This window comes from Triticum aestivum, chromosome 1D (assembly GCF_018294505.1).
Source record: "Triticum aestivum cultivar Chinese Spring chromosome 1D, IWGSC CS RefSeq v2.1, whole genome shotgun sequence".
NCBI classification, from domain to species: Eukaryota; Viridiplantae; Streptophyta; class Magnoliopsida; order Poales; family Poaceae; genus Triticum; species Triticum aestivum.
In genome coordinates this window covers 318,210,266-318,233,649 of record NC_057796.1, presented here as the reverse complement: position 1 = coordinate 318,233,649, position 23,384 = coordinate 318,210,266, and positions in this window count along the sequence as shown.

Below are 23,384 nucleotides of genomic sequence, written 5' to 3'. Positions count from 1 at the left end.
TTGGGTTTTACCTTAATGATCTTTAGTAGTTGCGAATGCTTGCTAGAGTTCCAATCATAAGTGCATATGATCCAAGTAGAGAAAGTATGTGAGCTTATGCCTCTCCCTCAAATAAAATTGCAATAATGATTACCGGTCTAGTTATCGATTGCCTAGGGACAAATAACTTTCTCGTAACAAAAGGCTCTCCACTAAAACTAATTTAGTTGTGTCTTTACCTAAACAGCCCCTAGATTTTGTTTACGCGCTCTTTATATTCTTGCAAACCTATCCCACAACACCTACAAAGTACTTCTAGTTTCATACTTGTTTTAGGTAAAGCGAATATTAAGCGTGCGTAGAGTTGTATCGGTGGTCGATAGAACTTGAGGGAATATTTGTTCTACCTTTAGCTCCTCGTTGGGTTCGACACTCTTACTTATCGAAAGAGGCTACAATTGATCCCCTATACTTGTGGGTTATCAAGTACCCATCACAAACTCTTATCCCTCGCATTACATTATTTTCCATGTGCCTCTCGTTTTCCTCTCCCCCACTTCACCCTTGCCATTTTATTCGCCCTTTTTTGTTCGCCTCTTTTCGCTTGCTTCTTGTGTGCTTGTGTGTTGGATTGTTTGTCACGATGGCTCAAGACAATACTAAATTGTGTGACTTTTCCAATACCAACAACAATGATTTTCTGAGCACTCCGATTGCTCCTATTACCGATGCTGAATCTTGTGAAATTAATGCTGCTTTGCTGAATCTTGTTATGAAAGATCAATTCTCTGGCCTTCCTAGTGAAGATGCCGCTACCCATCTAAACAACTTTGTTGATTTGTGTGATATGCAAAATAAGAAAGACGTGGATAATGATATTGTTAAATTGAAGCTATTTCCGTTTTCGGTTAGAGATCGTGCCTAAAAATAGTATTGATTCATGGAATAAGTGCAAAGATGCTTTTATCTCTAAGTACTTTCCTCCCGCTAAGATCATCTCTCTTAGAAACGATATTATGAATTCTAAGCAACTTGATCATGAACATGTTGCACAAGCTTGGGAGAGGATGAAATTAATGATACGTAATTGCCCTACACATGGTTTGAATTTATGGATGATTATACAAAAATTTTATGCTGGATTGAATTTTGCTTCTAGAAATCTTTTAGATTCGGCCGCGGGAGGCACTTTTATGGAAATCACTTTAGGAGAAGCTACTAAAATCCTAGATAATATTATGGTTAATTATTCTCAACGGCACACCGAAAGATCTACTAGTTAAAAGGTTCACGCGATAGAAGAGATTAATGTTTTGAGTGGAAAGATGGATGAACTTATGAAATTGTTTGCTAATAAGAGTGTTCCCTCCGATCCTAATTATATGCCTTTGTCCACTTCGATTGAGAATAATAATTAATCTATGGATGTGAATTTTGTTGGTAGGGACAATTTTGGTAACAACGCGTATAGAGGAAACTTTAATCCTAGGCCGTTTCCTAGTAATTCCTCTAATAATTATGGTAATTCCTACAACAACTCTTATGGAAATTTTAATAAGATGCCCTCTGATTTTGAGACTAGTGTTAAAGAATTTATGATTTCGCAAAAGAATTTCAATGCTTTGCTTGAAGAAAAATTGCCTAAGATTGATGAGTTGGCTAGGAACGTGGATACAATTTCTCTTGATGTTGATTCTTTGAAACTTGGATCTATTCCACCTAAGCATGATATCAATGAGTCTCTCAAAGCTATGAGAATTTCCATTGATGAGTGCAAAGAAAGAACCGCTAGGATGCGTGCTAAAAAGATTGCTTTATGAAAGCGTGTTCTTCTAGTTTTCATGATAATAAGGACGAAGATCTAAAAGTGATCGATGTGTCTCCTATTAAATCTTTGTTTTGAAATATGAATCTTGATAATGATGGGACTGGAGATGAGTTAACTTTAGTTAAAAGGCATCCCAATGATTCGGAGTTTTTAGATCTTGATGCAAAAATTGGTAAAAGTGGGATTGAAGAGGTCAAAACTTTACATAGCAATGAACCCACTATTTTGGATTTCAAGGAATTTAATTATGATAATTGTTCTTTAATAGATTGTATTTCCTTGTTGCAATCCGTGTTAAATTCTCCTCATGCCTATGATCAAAATAAAGCTTTTACCAAACATATCGTTGATGCTTTAATACAATCTTATGAAGAAAAACTTGAATTAGAAGTTTCTATCCCTAGAAAACTTTATGATGAGTGGGAACCTACTATTAAAATTAATATTAAAGATCATGAATGCTATGCTTTGTGTGATTTGGGTGCTAGTGTTTCCATGATTCCAAAAACTTTGTGTGATGTGTTAGGTTTCCGTGAATTTGATGATTTTTCTTTAAACTTGCATCTTGCGGATTCCACCATTAACAAACCTATGGGAAGGATTAATGATGTTCTTATTGTTGCAAATAGGAATTATGTGCCCGTAGATTTTATTGTTCTTGGTATAGATTGCAATCCTACATGTCCTATTATTCTTGGTAGACCTTTCCTTAGAACGATTGGTGCAATTATTGATATGAAAGAAGGAAATATTAGATTCCAATTTCCGTTAAGGAAAGGCATGACACACTTTCCTAGAAAGAAAATTAAATTACCTTATGAATCTATTATGAGAGCCACTTATGGATTGCATACCAAAGATGGTAATACCTAGATCTATTCTTGCCTTTATGCCTAGCTAGGGGCGTTAAACGACAGCGCTTGTTGGGAGGCAACCCAATTTTATTTCTATTTCTTGCTTTTTGTTTCTGTTAGTAATAAATAATCCATCTAGCCTCTGGTTATAAGTGTTTTTATGTTTTAATTAGTGTCTGTGCCAAGTAAAACCTATAGGATCTTCTTGGGTGATAATTATTTGATCTTGCTGGAAAAGACAGAAACTTTCTGCTCACGAAAATAATTGTTAAAAATCACCAGAAAGTGATAAAACACTGATTCCAATTGCAGTAGATCAATAATCAAATTATCTAGGTCGTCCTATTTTGGTAGATTCTTCTGAGTTATAAAAGTTTGCGTTTGGTACAGATTACTACAGACTGTTCTGTTTTTGACAGATTCTGTTTTTCGTGTAATGTTTGCCTATTTTGATGAATCTATGGCTAGTATCGGGGGGGGGGGCGTATGAACCATCGAGAAGTTGGGATACAGTAGGTTTAACACCAATATAAATAAAGAATGACTTCATTACAGTACCTTAAAGTGGTGATTTGTTTTCTTATACTAACGGAGCTCATGAGATTTTCTATTGAGTTTTGTGTTGTGAAGTTTTCAAGTTTTTGGGTAAAGATTTGATGGATTATAAAATAAGGAGTGGCAAGAGCCTAAGCTTGGGGATGCCCAAGGCACCCCAAGGTAAAATTCAAGGACAACCAAAAGCCTAAGCTTGGGGATGCCCCGGAAGGCATCCCCTCTTTCGTCTTCGTCTATCGGTAACTTTACTTGAGGCTATATTTTTATTCACCACATGATATGTGTTTTGCTTGGAGCGTCTTGTATGGTTTGAGTCATTGCTTTTTAGTTTAACACAATCATCCTTGCTGTACACACCTTTTGGGAGAGACACACATGAATCGGAATTTAATAGAATACTCTTTGTGCTTCACTTATATCTTTTGAGCTAGATAATTTCGCTCTAGTGCTTCGCTTATATCTTTTAGAGCACGGTGGTGGTTTTATTTTATAGAAATTATTGGTCTCTCATGCTTCTACTATAAAACAGCATGGTAATTTGCTCTGGCTATAAATTTTAGTCCTAAAGTGATGAGCATCCAAGATAGGTATAATAAAAACTATCATATAAAGTGCATCAAATACTATGAGAAGTTTGATACTTGATAATTGTTTTGAGATATGAAGATGGTGATATTAGAGTCATGATAGTTGAGTAGTTGTGAATTTGAGAAATACTTGTTCTAAAGTTTGTGATTCCCGTAGCATGCACGTATGGTGAACCGTTATGCGATGAAGTCGGAGCATGATTTATTTATTGATTGTCTTCCTTATGAGTGGCGGTCGGGGACGAGCGATGGTCTTTTCCTACCAATCTATCCCCCTAGGAGCATGCGCGTACTACTTCGTTTTGATAACTAATAGATTTTTGCAATAAGTATGTGAGTTCTTTATGACTAATGTTGAGTCCATGGATTATACGCACTCTCACCCTTCCACCATTGCTAGCCTCTCTAATACCGCGCACCTTTCGCCGGTATCATACACCCACCATATACCTTCCTCAAAACAGCCACAATACCTACCTATTATGGCATTTCTATAGCCATTCCTAGATATATTGCCATGCAACTTACCACCATTCCGTTTGTTATGACACGTTCCATCATTGTCATATTGCTTTGCATGATCATGTAGTTGACATCGTATTTGTGGCAAAGCCACATTTATAATTCTTTCATACATGTCACTCTTGATTCATTGCATATCCCGGTACACCGCCGGAGGCATTCACATAGAGTCATATTTTGTTCTAAGTATTGAGTTGTAATTTTTGAGTTGTAAGTAAATAAAAGTGTGATGATCATCATTATTAGAGTATTGTCCCAAGTGAGGAAAGGATGATGGAGACTATGATTCCCCCACAAGTCGGGATGAGACTCTGGACGAAAAAAAGGGGAGAAAAAAGAGGCCATAAAAAAGAGAAAAAGGCCCAAATAAAAAAATGAGAGAAAAAGAGAGAAGGGACAATGTTACTATCCTTTTACCACACTTGTGCTTCAAAGTAGCACCATGACCTTCATGATAGAGAGTCTCCTATGTTGTCACTTTCATATAGTAGTGGGAATTTTACATTATAGAACTTGGCTTGTATATTCCAATGATGGGCTTCCTCAAAACGCCCAAGGTCTTCGTGAGCAAGCGACTTGGATGCACAGCCACTTAGTTTATTTTGTTGAGCTTTCATACACTTATAGGTCTAGTGCATCCGTTGCATGGAAATCGCTACTCACTCACATTGATATCTATTGATGGGCATCTCCATAGCCCGTTGATACGCCTAGTTGATGTGAGACTATCTTCTCCTTTTTGTCTTCTCCACAACCACCCTTCTATTCCACATATAGTGCTATGTCCATGGCTCACGCTCATGTATTGCGTGAAGATTGAAAAAGTTTGAGAACATCAAAAGTATGAAACAATTGCTTGGCTTGTCATCGGGGTTGTGCATGATTTAAATATTTTGTGTGATGAATATAGAGCATAGCCAGACTATATGATTTTGTAGGGATAACTTTCTTTGGCCATGTTATTTTGAGAAGACATGATTGCTTTGTTAGTATGCTTGAAGTATTATTATTTTTATGTCAATATTAAACTTTTATCTTGAATCTTTTGGATCTGAACATTCATGCCACAATAAAGAAAATTACATTGAGAATTATGATAGGTAGCATTCCACATAAAAAAATCTGTTTTTATCATTTACCTACTCGAGGATGAGCAGGAATTAAGCTTGGGGATGCTTGATACGTCTCCAACGTATCTATAAATTTTTATTGTCCCATGCTATTATATGATCTGTTTTGGATGATTAATGGGCTTTATTAGGCACTTTTATATTATTTTTGGGACTAACCTACTAACCAAAGGCCCAGTGCAAATTGCTGTTTTTTTTGCCTATTTCAATGTTTCGCAGAAAAGGAATATCAAACGGAATCCAAACGGAATGAAACCTTCGGGAGAGTTATTTTTGGAACAAACGCAATCCAGGAGACTTGGAGTGGACGTCAAGGAAGCAACGGGGCGGCCACGAGATAGGGAGGTGCGCCCAGGAGGGTAGGCGCGCCCCCCACCCTCATGGGCCCCTCGTGGCTCCACCGATCTACTTCTTTCGCCTATATATATACTCATATACCCTGAAAACATCCGAGAGCACCACGAAATCCTATTTCCACCGCCGCAACCTTCTGTACCCGTGAGATCCCATCTTGGGGCCTTTTCCGGCGCTCCGCCGGAGGGGGAATCGATCACGGAGGGCTTCTACATCAACACCATAGCCTCTCCGATGATGTGTGAGTAGTTTACCACACACCTTCGGGCCATAGTTATTAGCTAGATGTCTTCTTCTCTCTCTTTGGATCTCAATACAAAGTTCTCCTCGATTCTCTTGGAGATCTATTCGATGTAATTCTTTTTGCGGTGTGTTTGTCGAGATCCGATGAATTGTGGGTGTATGATCAAGATTATCTATGAACAATATTTGGTTCTTCTCTGAATTCTTATATGTATGATTTGATATCCTTGCAAGTCTCTTCGAATTATCAGTTTGGTTTGGCCTACTAGATTGATCTTTCTTGCAATGGGAGAAGTGCTTAGCTTTGGGTTCAATCTTGAAGTGTCCTTTCCCAGTGATAGTAGGGGCAACAAGGCACGTATTGTATTGTTGCCATCGAGGATAAAAAGATGGGGTTTATATCATATTGCTTGAGTTTATCCCTCTACATCATGTCATCTTGCCTAATGCGTTACTCTGTTCTTATGAACTTAATACTCTAGATGCATGCTGGATAGCGGTCGATGTGTGGAGTAATAGTAGTAGATGTAGAATCATTTCGGTCTACTTGTCGCGGTCGTGATGCCTATATACATGATCATACCTAGATATTCTCATAACTATGCGCTTTTCCATCAATTGCTCGACAGTAATTTGTTCACCCACCGTAGATTATGCTATCTTGAGAGAAGCCACTAGTGAAACCTATGGCCCCCGGGTCTATCTTCCATCATATAAGTTTCCAATCTATTTTATTTTGCAATCTTTACTTTCTAATCTATATCATAAAAATACCAAAAATATTTATCTTAGTATCTCTATCAGATCTCACTTTTGCAAGTGGTCGTGAAGGGATTCACAACCCCTTTATCCCGTTGGTTGCAAGGTTCTTATTTGTTTGTGCAGGTACAAGGCGACTTGCGTGTAACCTCCTACTGGATTGATACCTTGGTTCTCAAAAACTGAGGGAAATACTTATGCTACTTTGCTGCATCACCCTTTCCTCTTCAAGGGAAAACCAACGCATTCTCAAGAGGTAGCATCCTGCCTAGTGAGTAATGAATCAATTAGAAAATGGGTGATGAGGAGTGGCTGCTGAAGTGCTGAGTGTTGAGGACGTATCTCAGGATAAATCGGGTTGGCGTAGTGGGTGCTGCATGCCTGAGCCCTGAACGGACTGGGAAAGTAGGCATGGTGGCGCGCCCGAGCAGCGGTGATGCTGTAGGGCGAGCTGCTCCTGACCTCCTGCTAGCCCGACGTCTCCTCCTAGAGTCATGCCGTCCGGGGACGGCAAGTCACCGGCGAGGCAGGAGGCTGGGGGCGAGTAGAGAATCGGAAGCGCGCAGCAGAACAGAGGGGAATCGGGGCCTGGGACGACCCAAAATCCCAGGGTGGGCCGGCCCACCGTGGGCACCCTGTAGAGATACACACCCGAGCGGCGAACATGCATTTTCGGAACTAAATTTGGAACATTTAGCTGACCAATTAAACAACTCTGTTTTAATAATATCAGATTCGTATTTGAACAACTAAGCTTGTTTAGCTTGATGGGTGGAGCAGTGCTATTATGACATGAAGCACGTATTCTGATCGTATAGTGATCATAAAAGGGGGAAACCCTAAGCATTTTTTAGAAAAAGAGGGTTTCCCCTCCAACGTGATTAATTAAACCCTAAGCATGATCAATTAAACCGTATTATGACTGTGCCATGGCAGTTTTAAAGCTGCAAACCGGAAAAATGATATTTAGCATCCATTGTTTGCTTCGAACTAAGAACTAAATTCTAAGAGCTGAAAAGAAAGTAGAGTAACCAAGTTACGATCTATTTTCTGGTTGAGATCAAAAAGTTGAGGACATATGAACTACCACCTCTCTTGCGGCATCGTGTAGGCATCGGGGGTGCGATGGCTGTCGGTGGCATTGAAGCAGATCTGCGACGGTAGATGGGTGCATCGGGGGATAAGTCCCGTTGCGGTGGAAGAGAAGGTCGTGTGAGCGGCCCTGGCAAAGAGGACGACGACGCCGATGAAGCGAGAGGACGCGAGGCAAGGATCTTGGTCCATCGCCGTGGATGAAAAACGTCCATCTCTAGCAGTGGACGACGCGGTCTTGGTAGGCGCTCCGGCATGGTGGAGGACGCTAGCGATGGATGGGGTGGAGGATGACGGTGATGGATGGGGTGGCGGACGGAGGAGGCTGGTGTGGGGATGGTGTTCTAGCGCGGACGGTGTATGAGTGGGAAAATGGAGGGAGAGGTACGGGGAACCATGTTTTTGGGACGCGCCTGTCTGAAATATGGGAAAGTTACGAACTTAGCCCCCGTTTAAAATTTGGACGTCTCGTCAGTTGGGGATAGGACGGTAATCTCGCATCTCGCCAATATTTGCCCAGAGCGATTTCGAGCGAGGAGAGGGTGTTTTGGCGCCCATGGTTGGCGCCCACGGTGTATGAACGGGGCTGACAGGTAGGGCAGTTGTGTCACGTCTGAGTGAAGTTACAAACCTGCCCCTATTGAAAATATTTGTCTACATCGATTTCGGCCGAGTCGAGTTTGTTTTGCCGCCCACCGTGTATGAATGCGGAAATGGAGGGAGAAACAGAGGTCTTTCGGACGAGCTTGAATCAAATGTGTTTTGCCGCCCATGTTTGGCGCCCACCGTGTCGGAATGGGCTCAGTGGCGGTCGTGTCACGTCTAATTAAAGTTAATAACCTACCCCTATTGAAAGCAGTGGAAATCGGGCCGATGGATTGTCCGTGTAATGGGTAGACAGTAATTTCCATCTCCCAAACACTTGGCTGCGGGCAGCCGACGCGGGAGTGGACATTTTGCCGCTTCTTTCGAATTTTGGGACAATAAGCATCCATGTTTACCCTGGCAACTAAATTCGAATCCATTTTGTATTCCTATACGAATCTTTATAAATCATTCTATGTGTTTTTATATATTTTTAAAATCACGACAAAGATGTATTCCACTGTCATATATGAATATGATTTACAAATGCCGATACTCAAATTCAGAAGCTAGAATCCAGTTTAAGGTGAATTCGAATATTTGGAACACTTTATGTCCAACTCAAATGTCACACGCAGCATAATGTGTACTCCCATTTAGATATGTACACAAGTGATGTATCAAGATTCAAATACCGAGTCAATCAACCAAGAATGTACATAACTAGCAGACGTATAAACACTTATAGAGTATATGGATCAATAATATCAACTAACATACATAAGCCAGGCCGCTGTACTTTTTTTTGCTAGAACAACATCCTTTTTTAGCAAAGCTACTACAACATCTTTGCCCTTTCTGATGCGTGCCACTTATGGTCCATCTATACTACTATTATTGCTGAATGCACATTCAGCCCGATTGGCATATTTGTAGGTCTGGCACAGCAATCAAAATGAAATGTCTCCGAGTCTTATCAATTAATACAGACTTGTGCTCAAATAAAATTACAAACCAAAAACCAAAAAACAATTATTACATGATCTCTAAAACAAATGGTTTGATTGATTACATGAACAAACAACACAAAGGTTATTCAATGATGGAAAGAACATTTCACCTATGATTTACCAAGTGGGAATTTAATTTCCTTTTTTCCTTCAGGACCTTAACAATGCGGTCAGTCTCAGCTTGCTTCGTTTTGAAATCCACCAAATATTTAATGGTTGTCTTGAGTACTGCTTGTGATTGTGTTGTTTACTTCCTCAACATGTCAACTTCATCTCTAAGTACAGAAGCAGAATCTCTTTCTACCACTAGTTTAGCCTCTAGAGCATCAGCAGTTGGCAATTCATGATGCACGATTGGGCCGGTGCCACTGATGTGGGATGATACAACGTCCATGGGGACATCGCTATTTGATCTTGGGCTAACCTGTTTTGCCATTAAAGTTTTGATTGGATTCCGAAAAGCTGAAGTTAGCAAAACATCTCAAGTGGGAGTTATAACAGCAAACCAGTTAAACAGACAAGGAATTAAAGAGTTTCAATTGGATGCTGAAAAGTAGTTATTAACATCATTGTAACTGGTTTTTGCAGCAGCAAAGCAGTTAAACAAACAAGTTTTGCAAAAGCTACCTATTGTGGCATTGGAGTTTCTCTTGGATCCTAAAAAGTTGAGTAGCGAGTAACGTGATTAGAGCAACCGGTTGCAGCAGCAAAGCAGTTAAACAAACAAGTTTTGCAAAAGGAACCTGTTGTGGCATCGGAGTTTCTCTTGGATCCTGAGAAGTTGAGTAGTCAATAACTTGATTAGAGCAACAAGTTACAGCAGCAAACCTGTTACACAAATATATTTTTGAAAATGTACCTACTATGCAATTGGACTTCCAATTCGATCCTGAAAAATTGAAGTTGGAAAGATGATTACAGCAACAAGTTATTGCAGCAAACCAGGTAAACAAGGAAGTTTCTGAAAACATACATGTTGTGCCAACGGAGTTTCACTTTGATCCTGCAAACTTGAACGTTAGCAATCCATAAATAAAGTTTTGCAAGAGCCATAAGAAACTAACATCAAACTAGTAAAACTAACCGGTTTTGGCAACGTATTTAATTACACATGAACTAGTAAAACTAACAAGTTCTTGGCAACGTATTAAAGTAACAAGTCGGTACCATTTACCAGCAACACAGACATCTGTAAATTTCTTTGATGTAAGCAAAATGATTCCAACACATATATAAGTTAAAAAGACGGTGTCCCTCATATAAACCTGACAGTTGTCTATCTATGAACATGCAAACATGACTAGTGCTACAAGTGATAACAGCAAACCTTTTAAACAAACAGGGTATCAGAACGTAAATTACACGTGAATTCTGCTGCACCCTAGAAGTACATATGACCAGCTATCTACGTGCTTAAGTAGCTATTTAAGTTCAGGCAAACATGTAATTCTTAACAGTAAGTATCAAACAGATACATAGGCGCAATCTATAATAGGATTAACAGGCTATGGCATTATGTAATCAGTAGCAAACTGAATTAAGCCAAGCAACGTAATTAAACAATTTTGCAATAAGTGGCTAACTAAAATTCCGAGAAGCAGATAACTGAACTTGCGCTAGCTCTTTGTAAAGTCACACTGCAACTTCTTTTTCACTTACAAGGTTCTACGAAGGAGTCCATGGCATCAATTGCTTGGATACGGAGTCCCAATACTTCTTTCTTCCCACACTGCATTGGTAAGTCGAATGTTTAATCTGGTAAGATGGTGCATCCTTGATACGTTATATGAGGACGTGTCGTCAGACTAGTTGTAGCCACACACATCACACTGGCTTTTAGTGTTTATTTCATGCGATTACATTTGGCATATCGAGATCTAAGCAATCTACAATAGGATGAAAAGACTGGCATCCTTCACATTATTGGCGAACTCAGTTCATAGAAACAAGCAATTCAACCATTCTGTGGGTAATTCAAAAGCGCCACTGGAATATTTTTCACTACCCCAATCATACACACAAAAAGGGGCGACGCCACCATAGGGGCTGGTATGGGCGGCCGCCTCGGGTGGATGGAAAGTGTGCACCTAGTTTGAGTTGTCCAGGTTGGCCGAGGCTAGTTTTGTTCGGCCCAACGCACAAGCAGGCAATGTAAAAAATGAAGAAAAATGTTTCAATTTGGGTGGGCCAATAACGTAAGTGCAAGGCGGGCCTATAGCAGGCTCGCGGCCCAAATGAGCGCCTCCCGTATCGATCGACAGCAGGAAAAATACCAATTCGTTCGCTCCAGCCTCCAGTCTGGTTCGCTCCTAACCTAGCCGCTGTTGGACAGACCGACACAGCACTTCCTCGCGCCCTCGTTGGAGGGCGGTCGCCGGGCTTCAATCGAACGGAAGGACAAGAAGATGAAGATCCAACCCTAGGTGTAGCCTGCGTGGGAGGCAGCAGCGGCAGCACGGGCATGGCATCGAGCTTGCGCAAACGGACAGTCGTAGCTTTCAAGAGTAGCATGCGCAACGAGCAGGTACATCACATCCCTAATTCTATCTAATTCAACTATTCAATTTCTGGCCAATAGTTAAAGCTGACGGTGTTGTAAAACTGCTTGTATGTAGGGAATCTATGAGAAAATGAAACCAATTTCTGCTTATTTTATAACTCCCCCAATCAATATTGAACTGACTGAATCTGATGTATCTAATCAAGTTTCCAGTGCAAACATACAAGCTCATGTTGTTCTTGAGCCTGAAGTGTCTAATGAACAGGCTGCTAATGAAGGATTTGATGCAAACATTTTACATGCTCCTCGTGATGAACATATAGTGTCTAATGAGGGATCTAATGCAAGCATTTTGCAAGCTCCCATTGAAGGATTTAGTGTCTAATGATGATCTGCTATATTAAGAGAGACATAGAGATTTGCAGGCATTGATGACAAGCAAATTATAGTACATTTTCATGGCTTGAGGAAACGTCGAGGCCATCTACCAGAAAGTCCCCGTATCATGACAACGTAGCATAAATACTTTTCTAATCTGTTGTTTGAAACTATTGGCATACTTGTGCAGGATAGATATATTGATATGCAGTTTGCGCACTGGTTATAGGTGCAATTACACTTCGATATTTTCAGCCAGAGAACAAATAATTCAAGCAGGTACAGACCATGTTAGTAGTCCTTGTACACCATATTGCATTTTGTGTTTTTTTGGTGCTTGCATCATTTAGTGTTTTATAATCTGAACTACTTTGGATCATTAGCTGGTTTTCAAAGTGCATGTAGCTTCTCATTTCTCAAGTTATGTTGATTTCCGGAGTGCAAGTGCCTTCGTATTTTTTAAGTAAAATGTTCGCCCCTGGTAACTTGAATTCGTGGATCCGCCACTGCACACAAATCATACACGCATGCCAGTATGAATTAAATGAAATGCAGGGACTTACGCTAGCTCGTTGTACGGGCTCACTGCAGCTCTGCTTGTGCTTGGGATGTTCCATGTACAAGTCCATGTTACCACTTGCTTGGATGTGCAGGCCTTGTGCTCCTTGCATCCCCCTCTGCATTTTTTACACGGTGAATGGTTGATCAAATAAGAGGAATCGACCTTGCTATTGTACCGGACGACAGATACTTACAAGGTTATACGGGTGTGCAGGATGTGTACCAGATCCTGTAGCGCCGTCATGCTTCGCTAAAAAATGGTTTTGCTTGTTTCAGATGATATCTCCAGAAGAAATAAGAGTTAAAGTCAGAGTTGCATAGGTGTGTAAGCTAAGAGAGTAGTGAAAGGATATCCAAACATCGTCGGAACAGTGCACAAGGGAGTGATGTGTGGATACCTAGTTTGGGCCGGCGTTTGGGCATGCTCGCCTAGCTAGAGTGCGGGTCACTTCAGAGCCGTTGAGGGTGATGCGCTGGCATTGGCTGGCCATGCACGAATGCAGATCTTGTGTTGCAGCGGAGTGCTACAATGCGGTGGATGAGACCATTGCTGAAGCCCCAACGGCCTCGGGGGGCGGAGGTGCGATGATGTGCTCGGTGAAGTAGCCTCGGTGAGGTGGGAGACGGCGTCGGTGAAGCACACCTGATGCGGTGGAAGTCGGTGTCTGTGAGGCACGTCGGATGCGGCGGCCGACGTTGTCGGTGGACCACCCGGTGCGGTGGATGAGGGCGTAAATGAGGTAGCTCCGGTGCGGTGGTGAAGCGCGACCGTCGTCTTCGTCGTCGTCGTCCGGCACAGAGGTGGGGAAAGAGACGAGACGAGGGGTTATTCGATCTTTGCTTGGGTTGGCGGCGAATTGGGGATTTGAGCAATCTAGGCGCGGAAGGGGACGGTGGAGAAGGGAGATTTTGCAGGGATGTAATTGGGGCCGCCAGATATTTCAATCCGAAACGTGGAAGCACGAACTTATTTTGTCGTCGTCCTTTTTTTGGGGGGGAGGGGAGGGAGGGAGGGTGGTGCGTGGGACGCAGCTTCGGTGCCTTAAAGGCACCTGCCTTTGGGTCACTAACATGTGGGCCAGCCACCTGTTGGGCCCACATGTCATAGACACAAAGGTAGGTGCCTTAAGGCACCGAAGCATCGTCCGGGTGGGTGGCTGGGTGCTAAGCCACCGTACGACACACGCGACCACCACGACACGACCCCGGCCTGCCTGGTGCGCCTACATTTGAGAGGAGATTTGAGAATGCAAACGAATCTTATTTCATTTGCAAACGAATCTGTATGTATTACCATGTCCGTGTTTTCCTTGCAAATAATTAGTCATTCGAAACAAGATACTATAAATTAATTAATGAGGAGTTATTTGAAAAAAACGAAACGGTATCCACGGTAACGTGGATTAGAGTGTGTGTCACATAATTAGTTATTTGAATTAGAGTGTGTGTCACATAGCGATCTCCACTTCTAACGTGGATTTCGCATTTCACTGTATCCACACTACTTTTTTAATACAAATTCATATGTATATGATGAACACCATGATAGTGAGAAAACTTTTGGATGGATTCAAACATATGACACTACAAAAATAGCACAACAATCGAGTCAATGTCAAATTTTCCAAAGCTAGCATGGCACGAATTCGAAATAATTACCCATATGCATGGTCCTCAGTTCAAATCTTACAATGTACACCGAATTGAAACATCGATATTAAGTCTAGTACTATCTACATTCAAATGTTGTTTTTAGCCCCCCCTGGCACACACGCTACATACTTCCTGTATCGGTCAATCTTCCTCTCCTAACCACCTTAGGAAGCTATCGGTTTCCGACACACATTCATTCTTTCTCTCCATGTTTCGATCTCTAACTCTCTCAACTATACAACCCCCCTTTTCCACTCTGTTACCAAATGTATTTACCTCACACACCCGCCATTGCACCCCATGCCGAGCTCTCTCTCTCCCTCCCACCCTCTCTCGCTAGATACATGCATTGCCTATCTAGCCCCCAACCTCTCGTGAGCACGCGCGCACGTTGTCTATCTAGGTCACTCCCTCGAGACTGTCTCACTCTTCCTTCCGCACGCGGGCCACACTTGCTCAATCTCGCTCTCTTTATCTGAGTCTCGATTAACCTCGTTTTCTTCACACACAAATGATATATCTCCCTGTTCGGGCCTTGATCAACACACTTTATACTCTCTCATGCAGATTGTCTATCTAGGTCAGTCCATCCAAGCCGCCCCCACTCTTTCGACCTCATGGTGGGCCATGCTCACTCAATCTCTCTCTGTCTCCCTCCCTCACTCCCTCTCTCTGTCTCTCTTTGTATGTCTCGATTGACCTCGCTCATTCTCGGACACAAACGATATATCTCCATGTTTGAGCCCAATTCGACATATTCATATTGTATACTCTCTCACGCACAGTGTCTATCTAGGTCACTCTCTCCAACCCATATCACTCTTTCGATCGCACGACGACCCACACTCGCCCAATCTCTCTCCCTTTACATATGTAATCGATTGACCTTGCTTCCTCCCACGCACAAAATATATTTACATGTCTGTGACTGGATCATCTCTCAAGCTCTATCTTACAGCCCTCACCCTTCCCAAAAGCTCAATCGTACAATATCTCTCCAGAGCATATATATCTTTTCAGTGAATGCCGGACCACATTCACTTTGTCTCTCTATCTATATGTCTCTCAATTGACCTCGCTTTCTCAGGCCGTATCTTCCACACATTGAAGCTACCTCTCCATCCCTCGCAAAGCCGGAGCTATTTACATTGCGAGGGGGACTCCAACCTTGGATTAATTTGGGTAGGCATTTATTCCGGTGGTAGATTATATTTTCGTAGCATTCGGCCCACAACTACTCCAAACACCGTTGCAACCCCCGCACCTCCCCCAATTGATTTCCCTTTGGCTCGGTCATCGCTCTCTCGCACGTCCTTTCTCGCCTTCAACGTTGCACCATGGTATTATTGCAAAAAACTCTGATTATTACAAATAAGCTACAAAACTACACACCGATAGTCCACTTGGAATGGAACAAATTTCGACCCACAAATTAAAGTGCCACAAACTACACACCGAGGGGCCCACCTGTCATGAAACAAATTTGGACCCATATACAAATTAAAAAATAAAGGACGAGGATCGAACATGCGACCAGGGACTTCAAGCCGCACGTCAACAGGCAACATACGTAGAACAACAATGTTTGTTGCACCCCCTTTGTTCATATAATGTTTTATATTACCACAACCTATTTAATGGATAACATGTAATATTGTTTTTAGTACATTAGTGGGACCGGCTCGTTAGCACGTACTATTCGCCTTCACTTAGGCTAGCCATAGTGGGGGTAACATAACCGGTAACATGCACTTGAGACTAGCAAACATCCTTATGTGGCACACAATTAAATAAAAGAGAGAGGGTTATAGTAACATAGGTAGATACCCTATCATGTTAAATGCTATGCTACTTTGTGTCATGCATGGCAATAAATATGGTAATCTATGATACTTCTTTATGATACTATGCACTATGAAGGTAGTATCATATACTAGTATCATATGCATGATACTAGTATATGTTACTCCCCACTATGAGTAGCCTTATTGGTGGGTTCCATGTGTGCTCTCTCTCCCCTCCCCTTCTGTGTTTAGACGCACGGGCAAACACGAAGAACTCGCAGGCGATGTTGCCGTTGACCATATCTGAACGCGTTCACAACTTACGGCACCAGTTTCACGTACTAGTAGTACTAGTCAATGTGTATGTGCAATGGACGTTAATTTGGAAGTATATTAAGTGCATGCAGATATTAAGTAGGATACTATTTGCGTGTTATTATGTGATTAGCACTATTTTTGGCATGAAATTAACTGCATGCTAAACGTGTTGAGCGCTCGACATTGAAGCAGTCTAGGTCGTTGGATGAGAAGGAATACATGTGGCTTGATGACGTTTTATATTTAATTTCATACGGCTCTAGCAGAACATTCAATCGTTCAAACCATAGATTTCATACAGTTTGACTCCGACTTTACATTCATACGACGATCGATCTAAAATAAACGGAAATGATAAACGTTCAGATTTTAAGCATGGCAATCCGAATGTTTTTCATGGCAAAATTAGATTACGCGGCGGTGGCGGGGGCATCTTGCGGTGGGAAGGGGCTCCTCTGCCGTGCTCTATGTGTCGTCGGGCCACTGACTGACGGCGACGGCGGCGTCTTGCGCCTTTGTTGGCGTACTCCTGGATGTTGGCCCTAGCTTCAAGGAAGGCCACAATGTTCTGGACTTCGGTCTCCAGGAGCGAGTCAACTGGCGGGAGGAGGCGACTGGCGTTGGTGCAAGGAAGTGGTCGACGGCAGCCATCCATGCCGCTGAGGGGGGCACTGGCACCTGTCGAGGTATTCTCGCGGGGGGCTTGCGAGTCGACAGATGCCACAAGGGCTTAGTGTGAGGGTAAGACTGTTGCTGATAGGCCCGGGAGCGGGTATGCGAGTAGCACGCGCTAGTTTACCCAGGTTCGGGGCTCTCCGGAGAGATAATACCCCTACTCCTGCATGTCTAAGTATATCTGGGGTGTACATCGGACAGTACACGGTGCTCCTGGAGCTGTATCTGAGATCAGTAGCAATGAGAGCTAGCTAGCTAGTGTGGCACATGTGCCTGGCCATGTGTGGCCGAACGAGTATGTGTACTCATACGTGTGTGTGGATGGATGGATGGATGTGTGCCTTATATAGGCATGGCTGTTGGAAATATGCCCTAGAGGCAATAATAAATGGTTATTATTATATTTCTTTGTTCATGGTAATTGTCTATTGTTCATGCTATAATTGTATTGTCCGGAAATCGTAATACATGTGTGAATACATAGACCACAACGTGTCCCTAGTAAGCCTCTAGTTGACTAGCTCGTTGATCAACAGATAGTCATGGTTTCCTAAATATGTACATTGGATGTCATTGATAACGGGATCACATCATTAGGAGAATGATGTGATGGACAGGACCCAATCCTAAGCATAGCATAAAAGATAGTGTAGTTTCGTTTGCTAGAGATTTTCCAATGTCAAGTATCTTTTCCTTAGACCATGAGATCGTGCAACTCCCGGATACCGTAGGAGTGCTTTGGGTGTGCCAAACGTCACAACATAACTGGGTGACTATAAAGGTGCACTACGGGTATCTCCGAAAGTGTCTGTTGGGTTGGCATGGATCGAGACTGGGATTTGTCACTCCGTGTGACGGAGAGGTATCTCTGGGCCCACTCGGTAATGCATCATCATAATGAGCTCAATGTGACTAAGGCGTTAGTCACGGGATCATGCATTGCGGTACGAGTAAAGAGACTTGCCGGTAACGAGATTGAACAAGGTATTGGGATACCGATGATCGAATCTCGGGCAAGTAACATACCGATTGACAAAGGGAATTGTATACGGGATTGATTGAATCCTCGACACCGTGGTTCATTCGATGAGATCATCGTGGAACATGTGGGAGCCAACATGGGTATCCAGATCCCACTGTTGGTTATTGACCGGAGATGCGTCTCGGTCATGTCTGCATGTCTCCCGAACCCGTAGGGTCTACACACTTAAGGTTCGGTGACGCTAGGGTTGTAGAGATATATGTATGCGGAAACCCGAAAGTTGTTCGGAGTCCCGGATGAGATCCCGGACGTCACGTGAGGTTCCGGAATGGTCCGGAGGTGAAGAATTATATATAGGAAGTCAAGTTTCGGCCCCCGGGAAAGTTTCGGGGGTTACCGGTATTGTACCGGGACCACCGGAAGGGTCCCGGGGGTCCACCGGGTGGGGCCACCTATCCCGGAGGGCCCCGTGGGCTGAAGTGGGCAGGGAACCAGCCCCTAGTGGGCTGGGCGCCCCCCCATGGGCCTCCCCCCATGCGCCTAGGGTTGGGAACCCTAGGGTGGGGGGGGGCTTCCCACTTGCCTTGGGGGGCAAGGCACCCCCTTCCCCCCTTTGGCCGCCGCCCCCCCCTTGAGATCCCATCTCCAGGTCCGGCGCCCCCCAGGGGGCCTATATAAAGGGGGGGAGGGAGGGCAGCAACAAGACAGCCTTGGGCGCCTCCCTCCTCCCCTGCTACACCTCTCCGTCTCGCAGAAGCTCGGCGAAGCCCTGCCGAGACCCGCTACATCCACCACCACGCCGTCGTGCTGCTGGATCTCCATCAACCTCTCCTTCCCCCTTGCTGGATCAAGAAGGAGGAGACGTTGCTGCACCGTACGTGTGTTGAACGCGGAGGTGCCGTCCGTTCGGTACTCGGTCATCGGTGATTTGGATCACGGCGAGTACGACTCCGTCATCCACGTTCATTGGAACACTTCCGCTCGCGATCTACAAGGGTATGTAGATGCACTCCTTTCCCCTCGTTGCTAGTATACTCCATAGATGCATCTTGGTGAGCGTAGGAAAATTTTAAAATTATGCTACGATTTCCAACAATGGCATCATGAGCCAGGCCTATGCGTAGTTACTATGCACGAGTAGAACACAAAGCAGTTGTGGGCATTGAGTTTGCCAATTCTTCTTGCCGCTACTAGTCGTTTCTTGTTTCGGCGGCATTGTAGGATGAAGCGGCCCGGACCGACCTTACACGTATGCTTACGTGAGACAGGTTCCACCGACTGACATGCACTAGATGCATAAGGTGGCTAGCGGGTGTCTGTCTCTCCTACTTTAGTCGAAACGGATTCGATGAAAAGGGTCCTTATGAAGGGTAAATAGAAATTGGCAAATCACGTTGTGGTCATACGTAGGTAAGAAAACGTTCTTGCTAGAAACCTACAAACCACGTAAAAACTTGCAACAACAATTAGAGGACGTCTAACTTGTTTTTGCAGCAAGTGCTATGTGATGTGATATGGCCAGAAGATGTGATGAATGATATATGTGATGTATGAGATTGATCATATTCTTGTAATAGGAATCACGACTTGCATGTCGATGAGTATGACAACCGGCAGGAGCCATAGGAGTTGTCTTTATTATTTTGTATGACCTGCGTGTCATTGAATAACGCCATGTAATTTACTTTACTTTGTTGCTAAACGCGTTAGCCATAGAAGTAGAAGTAATCGTTGGCGTGACGACTTCATGAAGACACAATGATGGAGATCATGATGATGGAGATCATGGTGTCATGCCGGTGACGAAGATGATCATGGTGCCCCGAAGATGGAGATCAAAGGAGCATAATGAGATTGGCCATATCATGTCACTATTTGATTGCATGTGATGTTTATCATGTTTTTGCATCTTATTTGCTTAGAACGACGGTAGTAAGTAAGATGATCCCTTATGATAATTTCAAGAAAGTGTTCACCCTAACTGTGCACCGTTGCGAAGGTTCGTTGTTTCGAAGCACCACGTGATGATCGGGTGTGATAGATTCTAACGTTCGAATACAACGGGTGTTGACGAGCCTAGCATGTACAGACATGGCCTCGGAACACACGCAATACACTTAGGTTGACTTGACGAGCCTAGCATGTACAGACATGGCCTCGGAACACGGAGGACCGAAAGGTCGAGCATGAGTCGTATAGAAGATATGATCAACATGGAGATGTTCACCGATCTTGACTAGTCCGTCTCACGTGATGATCGGACACGGCCTAGTTAAACTCGGATCATGTTGCACTTAGATGACTAGAGGGATGTCTATCTGAGTGGGAGTTCATTAAATAATTTGATTAGATGAACTTAATTATCATGAACTTAGTCTAAAATCTTTACACTATGTCTTGTAGATCAAATGGCCAACGTTGTCCTCAATTTCAACGCGTTCCTAGAGAAAACCAAGCTGAAAGATGAAGGCAGCAACTATACGGACTGGGTCCGGAACCTGAGGATCATCCTCATAGTAGCCAAGAAAGATTATATCTTAGAAGCACCGCTAGGTGATGCACCAATCCCAGAGAACCAAGACGTTATGAACGCTTGGCAGCAACGTGCTGATGATTACTCCCTCGTTTAGTGCGGCATGCTTTACAGCCTAGAACCGGGTCTTCAAAAGCATTTTGAGAAACATGGAGCATATGAGATGTTCGAGGAGCTGAAATTGGTTTTCCAAGCTCATGCCCGGGTCGAGAGATATGATGTCTCTGACAAGTTCTTCAGCTGTAAAATGGAGGAGAATAGTTCTGTTAGTGAGCACATACTCAGAATGTCTGGGTTGCACAACCGCTTGTCTCAGCTGGGAGTTAATCTCCCGGATGACACGGTCATTGACAGAATCATCCAGTCGCTTCCACCAAGCTACAAGAGCTTTGTGATGAACTTCAATATGCAGGGGATGGAAAAGACCATTCCTGAGGTATATTCAATGCTGAAATCAGCTGAGGTAGAGTTCAGAAAAGAACATCAAGTGTTGATGGTGAATAAAACCACTAAGTTCAAGAAGGGCAAGGGTAAGAAGAACTTCAAGAAGGACGGCAAGGGAGTTGCCGCGCCCGGTAAACCAGTTACTGGGAAGAAGTCAAAGAATGGACCCAAGCCCGACACTGAGTGCTTTTATTGCAAGGGAAGTGGTCACTGGAAGCGGAACTACCCCAAATACTTAGCGGACAAGAAGAAGGCCGGCAACACCAGAGGTATATGTGATATACATGTAATTGATGTGTACCTTACCAGTACTCGTAGTAGCTCCTGGGTATTTGATACTGGTGCGGTTGCTCATATTTGTAACTCAAAACAGGAACTACGGAATAAACGGAGACTGGCGAAGGACGAGGTGACGATGCGCGTCGGGAATGGTTCCAAGGTCGATGTGATCGCCGTCGGCACGCTACCTCTGCATCTCCCTACGGGATTAGTTTTAAACCTCAATAATTGTTATTTAGTGCCAGCTTTGAGCATGAACATTGTATCTGGATCTCGTTTAATTCGAGATGGCTACTCATTTAAATCCAAGAATAATGGTTGTTCTATTTATTTGAGAGATATGTTTTATGGTCATGCCCCGCTGGTCAATGGTTTATTCTTGATGAATCTCGAACGTGATGTTACACATGTTCATAGTGTGAATACCAAAAGATGTAAAGTTGATAACGATAGTCCCACATACTTGTGGCACTGCCGCCTTGGTCACATTGGTGTCAAGCGCATGAAGAAGCTCCATGCAGATGGACTTTTGGACTCTCTTGATTACGAATCATTTGACACGTGCGAACCATGCCTCATGGGTAAGATGACCAAGACTCCGTTCTCCGGAACAATGGAGCGAGCAACCAACTTATTGGAAATCATACATACCGATGTGTGCGGTCCAATGAGTGTTGAGGCTCGCGGAGGATATCGTTATGTTCTCACTCTCACTGATGATTTAAGTAGATATGGGTATGTCTACCTAATGAAACACAAGTCTGAAACCTTTGAAAAGTTCAAGGAATTTCAGAGTGAGGTTGAGAATCAACGTGACAGGAGAATAAAATTCTTACGATCAGATCATGGTGGAGAATATTTAAGTCACGAGTTTGGTGCACACCTAAGGAAATGTGGAATAGTTTCACAACTCACGCCGCCTGGAACACCTCAGAGAAATGGTGTGTCCGAACGTCGTAATCGCACTCTATTGGATATGGTGCGATCTATGATGTCTCTTACCGATTTACCGCTCTCATTTTGGGGATATGCTTTAGAGACTGCCGCATTCACTTTAAATAGGGCTCCGTCGAAATCCGTTGAGACGACACCGTATGAATTATGGTTTGGGAAGAAACCTAAGCTGTCGTTTCTAAAAGTTTGGGGATGCGATGCTTATGTCAAGAAACTTCAACCTGAAAAGCTCGAACCCAAGTCGGAAAAATGCGTCTTCATAGGATACCCTAAGGAAACTATTGGGTATACCTTCTAACTCAGATCCGAAGGCAAGATCTTCGTTGCCAAGAACGGGTCCTTTCTAGAGAAGGAGTTTCTCTCGAAAGAATTGAGTGGGAGGAAAGTGGAACTTGATGAGGTGATAGTCACCCCTTCCGAACCGGAAAGTAGCGCAGCGCGGGAAAATGTTCCTGTGGTGCCTACACCGACTGGGGAGGAAGTTAATGATGATGATCATGAAGCTTCAGATCAAGTTACTGAACTTCGTAGGTCCACAAGGACACGTTCCGCACCAGAGTGGTACGGCAACCCTGTCCTGGAAATCATGTTGTTAGACAACGGTGAACCTTCGAACTATGAAGAAGCGATGGCGGGCCCGGATTCCGACAAATGGCTAGAAGCCATGAAATCCGAGATAGGATCCATGTATGAAAACGAAGTATGGACTTTGACTGACTTGCCCGATGATCGGCGAGCCATAGAAAACAAATGGATCTTTAAGAAGAAGACGGACGCGGATGGTAATGTGACCATCTATAAGGCTCGACTTGTCGCTAAGGGTTA